At 41.5% G+C, this 14,894-nt stretch overlaps 1 long non-coding RNA gene across 1 annotated transcript; it reads left to right on the forward strand.

Moving 5' to 3' along the window:
- The first annotated feature begins 262 nt into the window (after positions 1-262).
- On the forward strand, positions 263-11,767 carry LOC111605849. The gene is made up of 2 exons (XR_002751857.1): positions 263-718; positions 10,836-11,767. It is a non-coding gene; the product is annotated as an uncharacterized LOC111605849 (long non-coding RNA).
- Positions 11,768-14,894: the final 3,127 nt, after the last annotated feature.

A 14,894-nucleotide genomic window follows, 5' to 3' on the forward strand; every position in this document is an offset into this window, starting at 1 on the left:
GGAGGCGCCATCGCATGTTTGACATCTCCCCAAAAGTAGATCAGTGATACTGAGGTGACCTCTCTAGAACCTTCACTATTTCTGCTGCAGCCAATGACGGCTCAACCTGTTGTTTTTGTTTTGGATCATTTTCATGCTAGAACATCCAATCATGTGCTCAGCTTTATATCTGAATAGTGCAAATTTTCAACCAAAATGTCTACATCTCCAAAACACCAGCCTCAGCATTGATCCACCGCCATTTCATACTAGGAAGATGCTTTCCATAATAGGCTTTGTTGACTGCTCTACCAATCCAGCGTTGATGATTGTGGCCATAAACATAACTTTTGATCTCATCACCCCAAATTACTTCTGATTGTTTTTAGCTTGTTTCTGTGCTCTTCTGCTTTTTAATGGTTTTCTTCAGGCAACTTGACCATCCATGCAGACTGTTTTTTTCTTCAACAGTCCCTTTTTTTCCTGTACATTGACTAAAAACTGTTTTATTAAATCCAAACGCTCTCGTCATCCTCAGTTAGTTCATATGTTGCGCATTAACTTGCAAAAACCCCTGCATCGCCGGCTTCCACGCTAAAATACCTTATCTTTTCACAGGTCGAAGCCATCTTGGTCAACATATTTGGAGGTATTGTCAACTGTGCCATCATTGCCAACGGCATCACCAAAGCCTGTCGAGAGCTGGAGCTCAAGGTCCCGCTGGTGGTCAGGCTCGAAGGTAAAACAGTATCTCGTGCACTGACACGCCAACGTTTTTCCTCGTGCTCCTACAGAATACGGTTTACACCGCATTGATTTCCCACCAGCCAATATTAAAAGCACTTCACCGTAATAGAAAATTTATATGAATTGGAAATGATGGCGTCTTAGAAAACAAAACAGAAATCCAACAGCCTCCTGTTCTCTACGTCTCAGGTTTTGACCGTCTTTAAGATCTGCCATGCAAACAGATGAATTGTTCAGGAAGTTCTGATTCACAGTCCAGACTGATTTGCAAAACATACTGATGCCCCTTGAACATATTTCCATTATGTCCCATTACAGCTACGCATTTCTGTCTGTTTGATTGGGATTTTACGATATACAAACACAGAATAGTGCATAACTGTGAAGTGACAGGAAATAAAACGCTGCTTACAAACTGAAATGTTTGGTGTTCATTTCTATTCAGCCTCCTATTGAACCTTATCAGTTTTGCACATCTGGAGATTGATGTGCTTTGTTTTCAAAACGGCTCCAGCTCAGATTTGCCGTAGTGTCTCTGCTAACAAAAATTTTTACGTTTTGCCACAGATTCGCAGTTGAATTTCGGTGTGGACTTTGACTTGGCCATTCTAGCAGGTGCATCTAGCTTCACATACTCTGTAATCAGCTTTGCTGTTTCTTTTCTGACGATGCCCCCACCATGTCTCGCTGTTGGAACGGTGTGTTCAGAACGATGTGCAGTAAACAACGTATTTTGCATGTAAACCACATGTTTGCTCCACATGTTTGCTGTGTCCCTACCTGGCTTAAGACCAACTACAAATGGGATTCTTATGGCACTTCATTGTGTAAATGAATACAAAACTTTGGAGCCATTGTTGTGTGTATGACGCCCTCATTGCGGCCCGTCGTCGCTGTTAGAATAGCAATGCATTTTTCACACACATCACATTCTGCTTCACGTTTCATTAGCGGCAGTGACAGTAGCAGTTGACGCAGCACTGATTGGCTCACCTTTCACCTGCGTATGCTAATGCCACTCAGTCCACTGTGTGTGGAAAGCTGTGGCTCTCACTGACATGGGGCCAGTTACTGCTTACCTTAATTGTCAAGATCCTACTTAGTTGTGTGTCCAGAGCACAAAGTGAAGGATGTGTATTTATTATAATTTAATATACAGTTTCTTGCTCAAGGCTTTTGACCTGCTCCTGTGACCTGGCTGTGTGCGGAGGCGCCGTAGCTGGTAATGGACAGCTAGCTGGAGCACGACAGTCAATGCACACATTTTCAAAGTGTCAACATTGCTTTCAGTCACGTTTGTCTGTAAAGTAACTTAGATGTAGCATAATGAAATAAAATCACAAGTGCGTTTTAACTTTAAATGGTAAACGGACTGAACTTATATAGTACTTTTCCCAATCATTTTGACCACTCAAAGCGCTTCACACTAGAGTCACATTCACCCAATTCAAACGCTCACACATTTACACACCGATATGCATATCGGTGCCTTGCCCAGGGGCACATCGGCATGTGGCAGGAGGAAGCTGGAATCGAACCTGCAGCCTTCCGATCACAAGACGACTACCCACAGAGCCACAGTCGCACTTTAAAGCCAAACGGAGGGGAAAGAAGCTCTGCTGGAACATTCCTCCGTGTATTTTAAAACCGGCTGCGCCGCTGATTAAGCACACGGTCGAAACATCCAGTTCATTTAAATTGTTACCAGAGAGGAAGGGCCCACTAGTGCCACGTTTGGCTGCAGTCGAAGTAACCAAATTAGCAATTAAAATTGCCTCTCAGTAAGTTGAAACATTTCTCATATCAGGGCTGCGTAATTCAGTCTGACTTGCAAACGTGGCAGAAGGTCAGCTCCGTCTGACGCTCCCGACCAGTGCTCTCCTGGCCTGGGCCTAATCCAGGCTTTAGTCGTGGGTCATTACATCGTGGGCTTCAGTGTTGCAGAGAGGATTGGTTCAGAATCAATCAGCTCAGCTCGCTCGGTCAGATGCCGGGCGGCGAGGACTGCCCGGCGCTCTTCAACGGGATCAGAATGGATTAACGGGCGCACTTTTAATTGGAAAGGCTCTTTTTAAAAGACGGCGCCTGATTGCACAGGCGGAGAGTTATGTATTCCCAGATGTAGAGGAGAGGTGCCATGTGGTCAGGGTGCTATTAGGGATGTATTAAAGTTTGTGTGGGGGAGGGGGTGACTGTGATCTCGCCATTTTATAGTCGTTTAACAGATTCAGCTCAAGGAAAAAAAACCCTGAAAATATTTACGCATGTGTGGTGAAAAATATTGGAGGCATAAATAGGAGGAGTTCCTCGAGAAAGTGCAGTACTGCCCTCTTTGGCTACAGCAAGAAAATGGACTCATTGCACTGTGAGCAGACTGTCTGCTGCGATTTGAAGAGACAATTTTCCCTTTAAGTAGTCCTCAGGGTCCAGGGGAAAGAGTGACTGTGTTCTCCAACCTATTGACTGACTGAGCCGTTCTGTAGGAGGCTGTCGGAGAGCAGAGGTTTGATTTTAGCTTAAAGGTGTCGCCTTGTTTATTTAAGAAGCAATTTTGGATCCTAATAAGGTTAAAACGGGACCTTCGGTAGAATCCGAGCCATTATTCTTTAAATGGCCGTTCTGCACAGAGTGTACCAACAGATTCGGCAAATGCGGCTTTCTGCATTTAGATTATCGGACTAAATCCTGTGCGTCTTAAATACTTTTTTTTTCTTTTCCTGCTGCTTCTCGCTGCTGCTGCTTCTGGCTGACACATTAGGCTTTTTAGAGTTCGCCCAAAACATGATCCCGGAGATTAAACTGCCAGTGTCAAATATGTGGTTTAAATCCGGTCGACTTAGCTGTGCTACTTCTTTCTTAAACAGCGGTCTAGACAGTTTAAAAGACATGAAAACTTAAATTAATGGCTGGCTAGCACTTCAAAGGAAGGAGCTGCTGCAGCACTGAGGATCCCCCTGCTCTGCCTTCAAATGAGAGGCATTTGATGTTGGACACATGAGGGCGGAGGGGGTTCTTCATCCTGGAACGTAAAGGGAATACGCTAACTGCTTGGTGCTGAAACATTATGAGATACAGCAATCATATTCAGAGTCGAAGAATGTAACTCTGATATGAAGGAACTTTCTTTTTTGCATAAAGATTAGAGGTCAGCAAGTATGGGAACAGCTACTCTCTCAGTGCTAGACTGTTGGGGCTCTGTTGGTTATTATTTAATTGTTAATATTTTTTAAGTGTTTATTCTTTCTAACATGATGGGCATGTTTTATGAAGTTGAGTTACTTGACCAAGCCATTGTTGATGTAAAATGTTCGTCCAAAGCGCCACTCCAGTCAACCGAAAGTTTTCCAAGTAATGCTACAGACATTTTAAAAAATTGTACAACCTGACTTGGACTTTTTCGGTTTACTTTTTTACATCATAGAGCAGAAAAAAAAGACATAATTTTCCAACTATTTTTTATTATCTGCTAACTTTTTTGCCTCTCGGAAGTGGAGGGGTTTTGAGTTCAAAATTGGGGGGGGAAACGTTCCACACAGTTAAAATTCCAAAACAGAAATTTGGGATTTTTCTAACCAGCCCTGACCTTAAAATCCAACATGGCTGCCATGCATGTAAATGGTTACAGCTCCTGTGGAAAAGATTTGCAAGGACTGGAAATTTCATGTTTCTCGTCAAATTTTTCACTGTGGCTACAGGACATGTAGCTACATGCGAACTAGCTCCCAGAAGCCAGTTTAGCAGTTAGCCTGGTTGCAGAGAAAATTCACTGGAAGAATTGTATTTTCTCTGTAAATGACACATGAATTCTGTGAGCTGAAGCTAAAACAAGGAGACACGTTAAAGCAGTTTTACTAGAAATGTGTTAAAGAAGTTTAACCATGAGCAAAAATAAAAATCTAACCTTTTGACAGATTTAAATGGTGTTTTTTGCTGAAAAGAATGATCAGGTAGTTATTCTTCGAAGAGCACAATGATCTCAAAGCTTCCCCATGCATTTCTATGAAAAAATAAGTTTTAGCAAAAGTTAGCTGTTTAAAAAAATATTTAGAAAATGTAAATACACTAGACAATGGGTTAGAGATCATATCGGATGAAAGAGGTATAATTTAAAAATCTGAATGTCTGAAATGGCGCAAAGAATGCATGAGGAAATGTTGACCAAAAGGATCTTGGTTTAGTTGGGTTTAATGTTATCCGGAGACCGAAGCTCTGAATTCAAAGGTAAATTGAACACAACATAAGGAGCCACCAGCACTTGATGGTTCACTGTTGTCCGCTTTTGCTATTTTTTCCCACCAGTGGTCCTTGCACCACCGTTTGAGAGTCACAGACTTGGATTAAGCCATTAATTTGATTGAGAACGGATTAACCGGAAGATGATGTAGACCTACTAAGTGTTCCTTGTTTCTACTGCCAACATCCTCACAAAATCCAAAGAAAAGAAATGATCTCAACTTGCTTTTCTGTCTACACCAATGCACCTCAGATACATTTATGAAACTGACCCAACTTTATATTTTTTCATACTTGTCAGAGGTGAGTTTTCCCAACAGATGTCGGCGTGCTAAGACGGAGTTAGTCACAGTTTTATGTTCGGTGGCATCAATTGAAGTTCTGCTGTGCAGGAACTGGCACAGTCCCTGGCCTTATTATGCTCTTTAAAAGTTGGCCCGTAATTAACTCATGGATTAAAGTGACATTCTCTCAATTGTCACAAGTGAACTTTCTAATTGGAGGAGAGCTCCAAAAGAAATGTGTTGTGAAGTGGCAGAATGTCACACAGCTAAATACTAACTGCAGATCTGGCTTGGTTTGTTTCCGGCTCATATCACTCTGACTCAATAATTAATAAATCAGAGTCTGAAGAGTTTAAAAAAAACACGGTTGTAGCTTTGAATTTAAGTGGTTTCATGTTCTAAATTAAGTTCCTTTAGCATTGGAGTTTGAGTATTCCCATTTATATTAGCAGGTAGAGGTGGATCTCAGTTAATTTTATCAATAACGATGAGTTATGGATTAAAAAAGTATAACTCGCATTTTATGCAGATGCATCCAGCGTTATGTATTTCAAGCTTTTATTTCTGCTAAGTTTGACTATTGCTTTGGGAAACCCAAAATTAGGTAATCAACACTAAGTCCAATCAGAAATAATGTGACCATTTTGGTGTATCCTAACATATTAATGGAAAGTTCAGTCAAAGGAAAAAGTGTGGTTGAAAAAAGGTGCACAAGTGACAGGCGGCACTTAAAGCAAAGTCCATTCGTGAGTATGTGGGAGATTCACAAGGTGTCCACTGCAGCAGCAGTCGGTTGTTCAAGAGCAACCATACGCTGACATATCCAGGTTATAGGCTACAACTGTCGCATTCATTTTGCTAAAATACCCAGTAAAGGTCTGAGGAGCCGCATCATTCGGTTTCATCTAGTCCAAAGTCTCCACAGAGATCCACCAGGACATTTCAGAGCTGCTGACAAGCATTAGGGAGATCGTGATTTCATATTCTAGCAGGGTTTGTAACCTGCCCATACTCCCAAAGATACCAGAAGATGGCTCGATAACCACGACATTACTGCACTTGGTAGCCTGGCGATATCCTGCGGTAGGCATCGATCCCAGGTGTCGTTAAAAGGAAGATGAGAGACAGATGCACAAACATTGCGGACGAGCTGAAGGCTCTCATTATATTGTAAAAAGTACTTTAACTGTGTAGTACGTTGCCATGCTTTTCAGTAGGCTGATGTTTTTCACCCTGGTTCTGTCCAAACAACCTGACCGAGACCCACCTTTTAAGGCGGTCCTGGTACGCTTCCAAACAAACTGGTGTGAATACAAACCGGTCCCAACGCAAACCAGCTACAGGAAATCTACTCTGTTTTTGGACTTTGCCGAACATTATAGTAAAAATAATCCCTCCTGTGTTGCTAATGCCACTGCTGCACGTACTGATTGTACTGGAGTCGCAGCCAATCCGCCCGTTTTCTGCTTAGCGGTGCTGCTGGCGGCACATTGTGGGTCAGGAGGCACAGAGCATCTCGTCTCGTTCAGCTTGCAGCAGCTTTTGCCGACGCCGTTCCAAAATTAGAAATATCCCACTGCGAAACCTGCGTTTAGTGAGCTGCTATTGACAATCAGAAAACTATTGCAGTTGTAGCAACAGCTCAAATCCAGCAAGCAGGACTTCCATGTTTGTTTTTTTCCAGGTCTGTGATATATATATATATATATATATATATATATATATATATATATATATATATATATATATATATATATATATATATATATATATATGTATGTGTCATATATCCCCCTCCTGTCACTTCTGTCAGATGGGAGCAATGATGATGCTCAAGTTATAGTCCGCTTGCGAAAAAGTGAAACGTGAAAGCAAACCACACCAAACGAAAAGACTTAAAAAAATTTATAAATAAAATATCTTATGTATTATTTTTATCTTTCTAAGAAAATAATTTTTTTGTTTTTGTATGAGCTCTGGCCCAAAATCATCCAAATAAATGTCAACTTTTTGAAACAGTATTAAGTAAATAAACTTGTCAATGACTTTGTAATTTCTTGAAATCTACATCCATGAACACAGGCATAATGCTCAGCGTGCTGCATCCTCTCCAGCCTGTGAGTAGTCCTCTGGCAGCACCTAGTGGCTGCAGGTGAGAACTCACATGAATAAACATGGATCCCCCTCCACTGCCTCCTCTCCTCCTCCTCCACTCGGTCACTCGCTCCCATCCAGCGGGGCTCCGTCTTCGCAGCCGCCGCCGCTGTGAGCCATCAGTGCTCCCTACCGCTCGCAGCGGCACTGCAATCAGCCGTCACGCACACACGTGCAGCAAAACGCGGCACATAAATGCATGACTTTTCCCCCTCTCCCCCGCAGATGTGTCACTCCCTGCCTGCCTTCACACTTTACACGGGTAGCACAGGTAGCGCAGCTGCATCGTCGGAACAATGTGGCACGCGCCACTGCTGCTCATAAATATTTACGGTTTGGGAGGGGGGTGGTGGAAAAATGTTTAAATTATTTCACTCTTTCCCTTTTCTTATTTGTCTTTTTTTTTTTTTTTTTTAAGGAAAGCTCCTATATAATGTATTTGCAGTGACAGCTTCTCCGCTTGTGTTTTTTGTCCACTGTTGTTTTTAAGCTTGTTGAATTAATCATCTGGCAGATAAGTCTGACAGCAGAGCATCATAGATCCATCAATCCTAGAGCAGCTCATTGGTCAGTCTCCTGAATGTAAAGCAAGCAGCTCTGCAGTGTTCCTCTCTCTCTCTCTTTCCGTGTGTGTGTGTGTGTGTGTGTGTGTGTGTGTGTGGGCGTGAGCGACAGCGTCAGCAATTGAGACACGAGTACACCCGGCCGGCACACCGTCCGTCCGCCGCTTGACGAGAAAACGACTCGAGACACCCTATCCCCCGCTCGCGTGTCAGAACAAGGTCTCTTCCTGCTAGCGTTCTAATTAATCACATCGCCGAATTGATTGTTTTGGAGTGTGAGCTCGCGGAAAATGTGTATGGAGTGACTTGTACGCCTGGACAAAAGAGGTGAAATATTAGGCGCTAAGTGGCGCTGGTAATAGAATTCCTCATGAAAGGTCTATTGATCAGGGTGGCCGGGCCTCCGGAGAATTCACGTACCGCCCCGTTTTAATTACACGCCAGCCAGGGGGGCGGGGGAGCCGAGGTCAAGCTGGGAGCGTCTGAGCTAGCATAAACCTCCTCCGTAGGTCTGACCAAAGCCAGGGCGGCTTAAGCTGCAAGGAGATCAGTTAATCGGGTATTGATCTGGTAAATTAAGTGACAAATGAATGTGAAAATTACACAAAAAATACTTTTTTTCTTGTGCTATTAAGCAGATAAATTAGTTTACCGTCATAGGGTCACTCTGTTACCAATCCCACTGCTGGACCATTATAACGCGTGATGATGCTTTGATTTAACGAACAGCCTTCCCACCTGCATGATACTGCCACCACCGTGTTTCACAGTGGAAATGATGTGTTCATATTGGTGTTTTTCAAAGTTGGGGCCAGGGCCACTAGGGGGCGCTGGTGGGGATTCAGAAGGATTGGAGGGAAAATATGGGGGGTGGTGGGAATGCAAAATGAAAATAAAAAAATAATCTATTAAGTGTTTTTTTTATCTTAAAATCTAATCTGTTTATCAATGATTATTGTGATAAATATGTTAAAGTAATTAATTGATGTTCATTGCTCATCTTTCTGATTGGCTGATTGTCAAATTTATCAGGTGGGTAAAAACCCTAAGAGCTAAAACCAGGAAACATCAGGCAGCATTTATGGTAAACGAATGAAATTATTACTGAATAGTGAACGAAATTCAGGGGAAAAATACATACTAAAGGTTGCATTTTTTATTTTACATATTTGGTAGCATTGTCTGTGTGTTTACTAAATGCGGTCCCTGAAGAGAAGCTAATGCCTTTTGGAGCGCCCTGGGAAAAAATGGAAACGCTTGGAAACCCCTCTTTTGGAACAGACATTATTTTGCGCGTCACCCAAAAAGTTCAGTTTAGGACTCCGAGTTCTTTCCTCTCCTAAAAGCTTGAGAAGTGTAAATCCCTGCGGAAGGCACCGTTTACATGAACCGATTTACTGCCAACAAATTGTTTATGATAGTTTCCTGCTGATAAACATAGAAATCTCCAAATTACTTAAATGAGCAACGTCCTACTGCTCCACTGAACCTCACTTTGACAATTTGCACAAGGAAAAGTCAGGGTTCACCATCTTGCCTATGAACAGACGGAGATTCTGATTGGAGGATAATCTCAACCCTTCCTGGAAGAGAGTCGTCTTTGTTTGTTACAACAGGAGATCAGCTGATCGAGTAAAGAGCTGTTGATCAGATGAGACTCATTATGTAAATAGAAGTTTAGTTTTTTTTCCCATTGTGTGTAGACTCAGTAAATGCCAAGCAAACAGCTGGATCTTCCCGCCTCCGACAGCAGTCACTGGGGCATCACTGCTTCGTTTGACCTTTTGCTCCGTTGCGCTCTCTTTACCATCCCCTCCCTCTCGCCTCTCCTCCCCGCTCTGTGTTGTGACTCTGCTGTCAGGTTTGCATTTGGCTGAGCAGCGTGCGGCCCATCCACCGTGCCGCAGCGGCTCGGGGATTACCCCGCATCCCTCCAGGAGGTTTCTGGGCTTTTTCTTTCAGGTTCACCGAAGGCTGTGATCAGCTGCGTGTCACCCAGCACCTGCTCTCCCTGACCTCGGCGCAGCCAGGGGAGCATCCGCACACACACACATTACCGTAACACTGCTCTGGGATCTGAATGTCCTATCTTTGGCCCATGGAGTGATTCCTTCTGAGGAGCTCTTCCTCTGTTTATCTTTTAAACTCCAGATGTCAGATCGGGTCAAACCTTGTTAAGCAGCGTGTCTGCGCATCCTTGAAAAGAATGAAATTCCTGTATCTAAACTAAGGCCTTAAAATGTCTTAAATCCCTCTTAGAAAATGTAAGCCGGCCTTAAATTTGTTCATCAAAGTCTTAAGTTTTGTTGCTTCAAGACTATTTGATCTTGTGTATTTAGTTTTCTGTCAGGCAAAATATTAAGTTGCATACAGACATCTTCACTGCGTCATGACTCGAGGTGGTTGAGGCTACTGGTAGCTAGCTGCTATTATACCCCTGTTAGCTAGATAGCTTTTTGCATCTATCCTGGGTAAGAGCAAATTTATCCCCAGTTGACTGGACGGCTTTCATTTTTCATCAACCCATATGAGGCTAGATGCATTCTTTGCCCAAAAAAAAAAAAGAAGAAATACCCTTAAGCTAGGCACTATGGGGGTTAAGGCTGTAGAGAGTCATATGCAGTGAGAAGCACAAGCAGACCCCAGAAAGTTCACAATTTATGCTATTGTACTATAGCAGGATCTCCCAAACATCCTCCATGTCTATATATTTTATTCAGTTTTAATTTTCATTCAGGGTGGCATTAATTAGGTCTTAAAAAGTCTTGAATTTGACTTTTTGAAACCTTCAGGTTCTCTGTTCAGAGCCATTTGTCTGAGTAATTTCCCATGATGCCTCTTTTATTTGGGTTTTGCTTTTTTCTCTCTCTGTCAGGCACCAACGTTCACGAAGCTAAGAGGATCCTGACCGAGAGCGGCCTGCCCATCACAGCAGCCGACAACCTGGATGACGCCGCCAAGAAAGCGGTGGCCGCCATCAGGAAATGAGAGCTTCTGCCAACATCTTCACACTTTCCTCCCCCGTGGCTTCCGTCATCACCAGCGGCCTTTTCTATCCACAAACCTCCATTTTCTCTCATCAACATCACTTTTTATTTTTAAAAAGAGTTCTCACTTCCATATTCGTATGGAAAACCTTTTCAAATTATTTTACAGTCATGCTATTTGTTTTTTTCTAAATGCAACAAATTGACTGCTTTTAATTACTTTAACCATCGTTTTATCTTGATTGGAGAAAATTCCCACCGTTTCTTTAGGAGACATCTTAGGAGTTTCCAGAACCTCCGACAGAAAATGGATTGACGTTTATCACTTTCATTTCATTACATTCCATTTTCTAGTGGAAAGAGACGCATCTCTCTGGATATTATGGTGTTTATGTTAATTTTTGTAGGGAAAGGAAGACATTTTTGTACTTCTTAAGCACAAGAAAAACTGTGAACTCTTCCAATGTAACGTAAGCTAAAGGCGGCAAGACGTTTGGTGCAAACTGTTCCCTTCAAGGCTCAGGTTAGATACAGCGCCTTACATGTGTCTCGGTTGAGTTCCTACGTCATGTCTTTTGTTTAAAGTGTGTTAATTCCATATATTTGTGCCTGAGGATTGAAGGTTGAAAGGTTTGGATGCTGACATTACAGCTCGATCATCTCTAAACTTTTTGTTTTGTGTTTTGCTTTGTGAAATGTTGAAACTACAATGGGGGAAATGTATCATTTTATAAAATCATGAATGTATATTAACAACTAAAACAAAGGTTGAAAGTTGTGTACATAATCTAAGAGATTAAAAACAGATATTTCAAAGTGACTTGTGTGTTTTTGGAGGTTGACCCCTCTGTAAAACAGCCAGCAGACAGAAACGTTGGGGAGGAAACATATTATTACTACTGACTCTACTTTTTTTTTTTTGCCTATTTATAAAGAAAACAAAAACGTGTTTGCAGAATCTGGTCGAAGTGTCTGTTTGAGAAAAGAGCTCCGGCGTTTTGTCCTTGAGTTCAGACTCTGTTGACTCCAGGACAGACAGAGCATCCTTCATCATTTATCTGTAGTGCTTTAAGGTGCAGATGGTTATTGGCATCCCTGATAAAAAAAGGGGGGAAAAAATGTGCAAAAAGCCTTAATAAATTCAAAATGTATTCTTTTTACTGCAGAATAATCTCACTGTGAAAGTTTTTGAACAATCTATCCTTGAATTTGAGGAGAGGGGATCCCAGGTTGTGAAATTGGTAAAACTAACGACCACTGTGAAATAAATACAATCTGAGATTTGTTCATGTTATTTTAACTCAATGTGATGCGACTCTTTAACAGGCTTGGCAAAAAGACAAACTATGGATATCAGCATATGCATATTTATCTAGGAGGTCACTTTTAAAGCTACATGCAGGTTGTTTTTTTTCTCTCTCTTTATTAATGACCCAGAGGTAAATGAGCATCGTGATGTGAAGCTAACGTGTAGTTTTGGGAGTTTTATTCAAGCTGAGAATAAAGCGGCACATCGCAGCACAGTGAATACACTTGTCTGTCTGCGTGAAGAGAGAATCGATACCAGTTTATACAAACTGATTTCATGGGGAGGAAAAAAAAAATTGCAACCCGAGTGCAACACAATAGGTTGCTTGTTTGGTATTTCCACTTTATCGCATCAGACGGGCAGAAGGCTTCGCAGAAGAAATATTTATAAAATGACCAGAGTTCAGAATGAAGCACGCCAGTAAAAGTGCATTTTTAAAGCTGCAGTGTGTGACTTTTGTAAACTATTTGTTTTTTAGGTGTTTGTTAAAAGTGTCACCGTTTAACAACAGAATAGCATCGGACAATCTGTGAAAACGTTTGCCTGCTCTGCTTTCTTCCTGCAGTCCAACAGCCATCTGCAGAAATACACGGCTCGGTGGAAAACAACCCATCAGAGCCAGGAAGTCTTTCATATGGCAGGTGATTTGAAATAAAAACCCGGAGTGCTCAGTAAGTAAACTTAGAATCAGTCTTACACCAGCTTATTGATGCCCAAATCAACCCCAAAATCAATATTCTTCCAAGTCCACCTCATAAGTACTACTGTAAAATAAACTTTCTTTCAATAAGTTTGGCATCATTTGTTTTAAAAAGTTATGTGTTTCTGTCTCCTCTTGGCCTGTTTGTGAAATGCTTCAGGAACAGATTTCTGCAGCGCTTGCTCCAGATTTTCAGGCATTTTTCACACAGGCGTCCAATTACGTGTCCAGAAGGTCAGCGAGTGAGACGATGTGCCAGCAAGGCAACAAATGTTTGGAAAGATTTCTCAGCACGTACGAGAATGAATGAGTCCTCTGGCGTCATCCTCTTGTCCGCGGTCCACGTGTCGCTTTCTAATGGGTGGAACGGGACAGGGCGATAACGAAATGCGACTCAGAGCGGTTTCTGGCTGATGTGTGGACCTGACGGTCATCAGGTTAGAGCTTTTACGCAGCTAACAGCAGATATTTTCTGTAAAATTTACTCTAAAATGACACTTTAACTTTATTTTTCCACCTTCTGACATTAAGTCAAAAACCTACTGATCAAGGTCAGCTAGGATTGCATGTTATCCATTTGCAAAATAATACAAGCGTCTTTCAATAGTTTGACAGATTTTGGTTCCATCCCAGGCTTGTTTGGATTCTTTGCCCACACATTTACTGTGAATGGTCTCTCCAAAACACTGACTTATTTGTTGTTGTTTTTTTGGGGGGGGGATCAACAAAGTTATCATTTGAAAGACCCATTGGTGTTTGAGGTAAAATTTTCATTAAATCTGACGACACCGTGTCTCCAAGAATATCAATTTATTTATTTTTTTGTCGCTGGGTTTGTTTTCAAACTGTAATCTGGGCTTTTCTGCTGTTTTTGGAGTAATGGCTTCTTCCTCTCTGAGTGGCCTTTCGGGATGCAGAAGCTGCTTCCCTGTGAATATTGACGCTCTTTTATTGTTTACTGGCTGTCAAATTTCAAACCAAAACTCATTTAACCACATTAAACTCTGGGGAACAGAACCTGTAGGAATGCAACTCCAATTACAGTCTCTAGAGATAAAAACATATATATTTAGAAAGGACAACATTGCAATATGGTTCAATTATTTCTCAGCAGTTTGCAGTTTTTCTTAGTAGAACCTTTTAAAAGTCCGACCTCTTAAAGTGTTTCCCATATTTTCCAACCTCCATGTATGTGCTTATTGGGTTTTTAGATCATCAGAAATAGACCATTCCACTGTGAAGTGGAAGGAAAATGAAATCTGGTTTACTGTTTGTTTTCACAAAGAGAATTCTGATAAAGCATCGTTTTCATTTTGTCACCTCGAGTCAATACTTTTCTGATCCATTTCTAGCTGTAATTATTAATCTCCCAGCAGCTTTCTCTTCCACGATTGGCTTGTGTTTAGTCTCAACTGACTTTTTCCATCAACTCTAACCAATTTTTCTGTCAGTAGCAGAGAAAGATATGCCCACAGCGCCATGTTTTCTGTTGGGATGATTTGATTTTAATTATGTCATTTATTTCAAACAGGCTTTTAAAAACAAACAATCAGAAGCACAGAGAAAACATGTGCTTACATAATCAAGAACAAAATTATTTCTTTACCACTGCGTTTCTGTTTGAAAAGGAGCAGGAAGATAAAATAAATTACCTACCGACTCAATAATTATATGTAAAAAGAAAAAACAAAAGGTAATTACAACCATGTTATGATGTTCATGTACCTGTTCAATATATTGTGCTAAAGAGCCAACAAATGAATTCTACTTTATAGACAAAATGTGTGGCGTTTTGCACACAGCCTAAAGAGTCCAATGTGTGTCCAAATCGCTTAAAATATGGCTACCAACAAGACTCTCATGCTGTTATTTTAGCAATGGCTGCCATATTTTATGTCAGATATATTGACGACTAATGCCTGTCCAGGTTTTCCCCAC

Source organism: Xiphophorus maculatus, chromosome 20 (genome assembly GCF_002775205.1).
Source record: "Xiphophorus maculatus strain JP 163 A chromosome 20, X_maculatus-5.0-male, whole genome shotgun sequence".
NCBI lineage: Eukaryota > Metazoa > Chordata > Actinopteri > Cyprinodontiformes > Poeciliidae > Xiphophorus > Xiphophorus maculatus.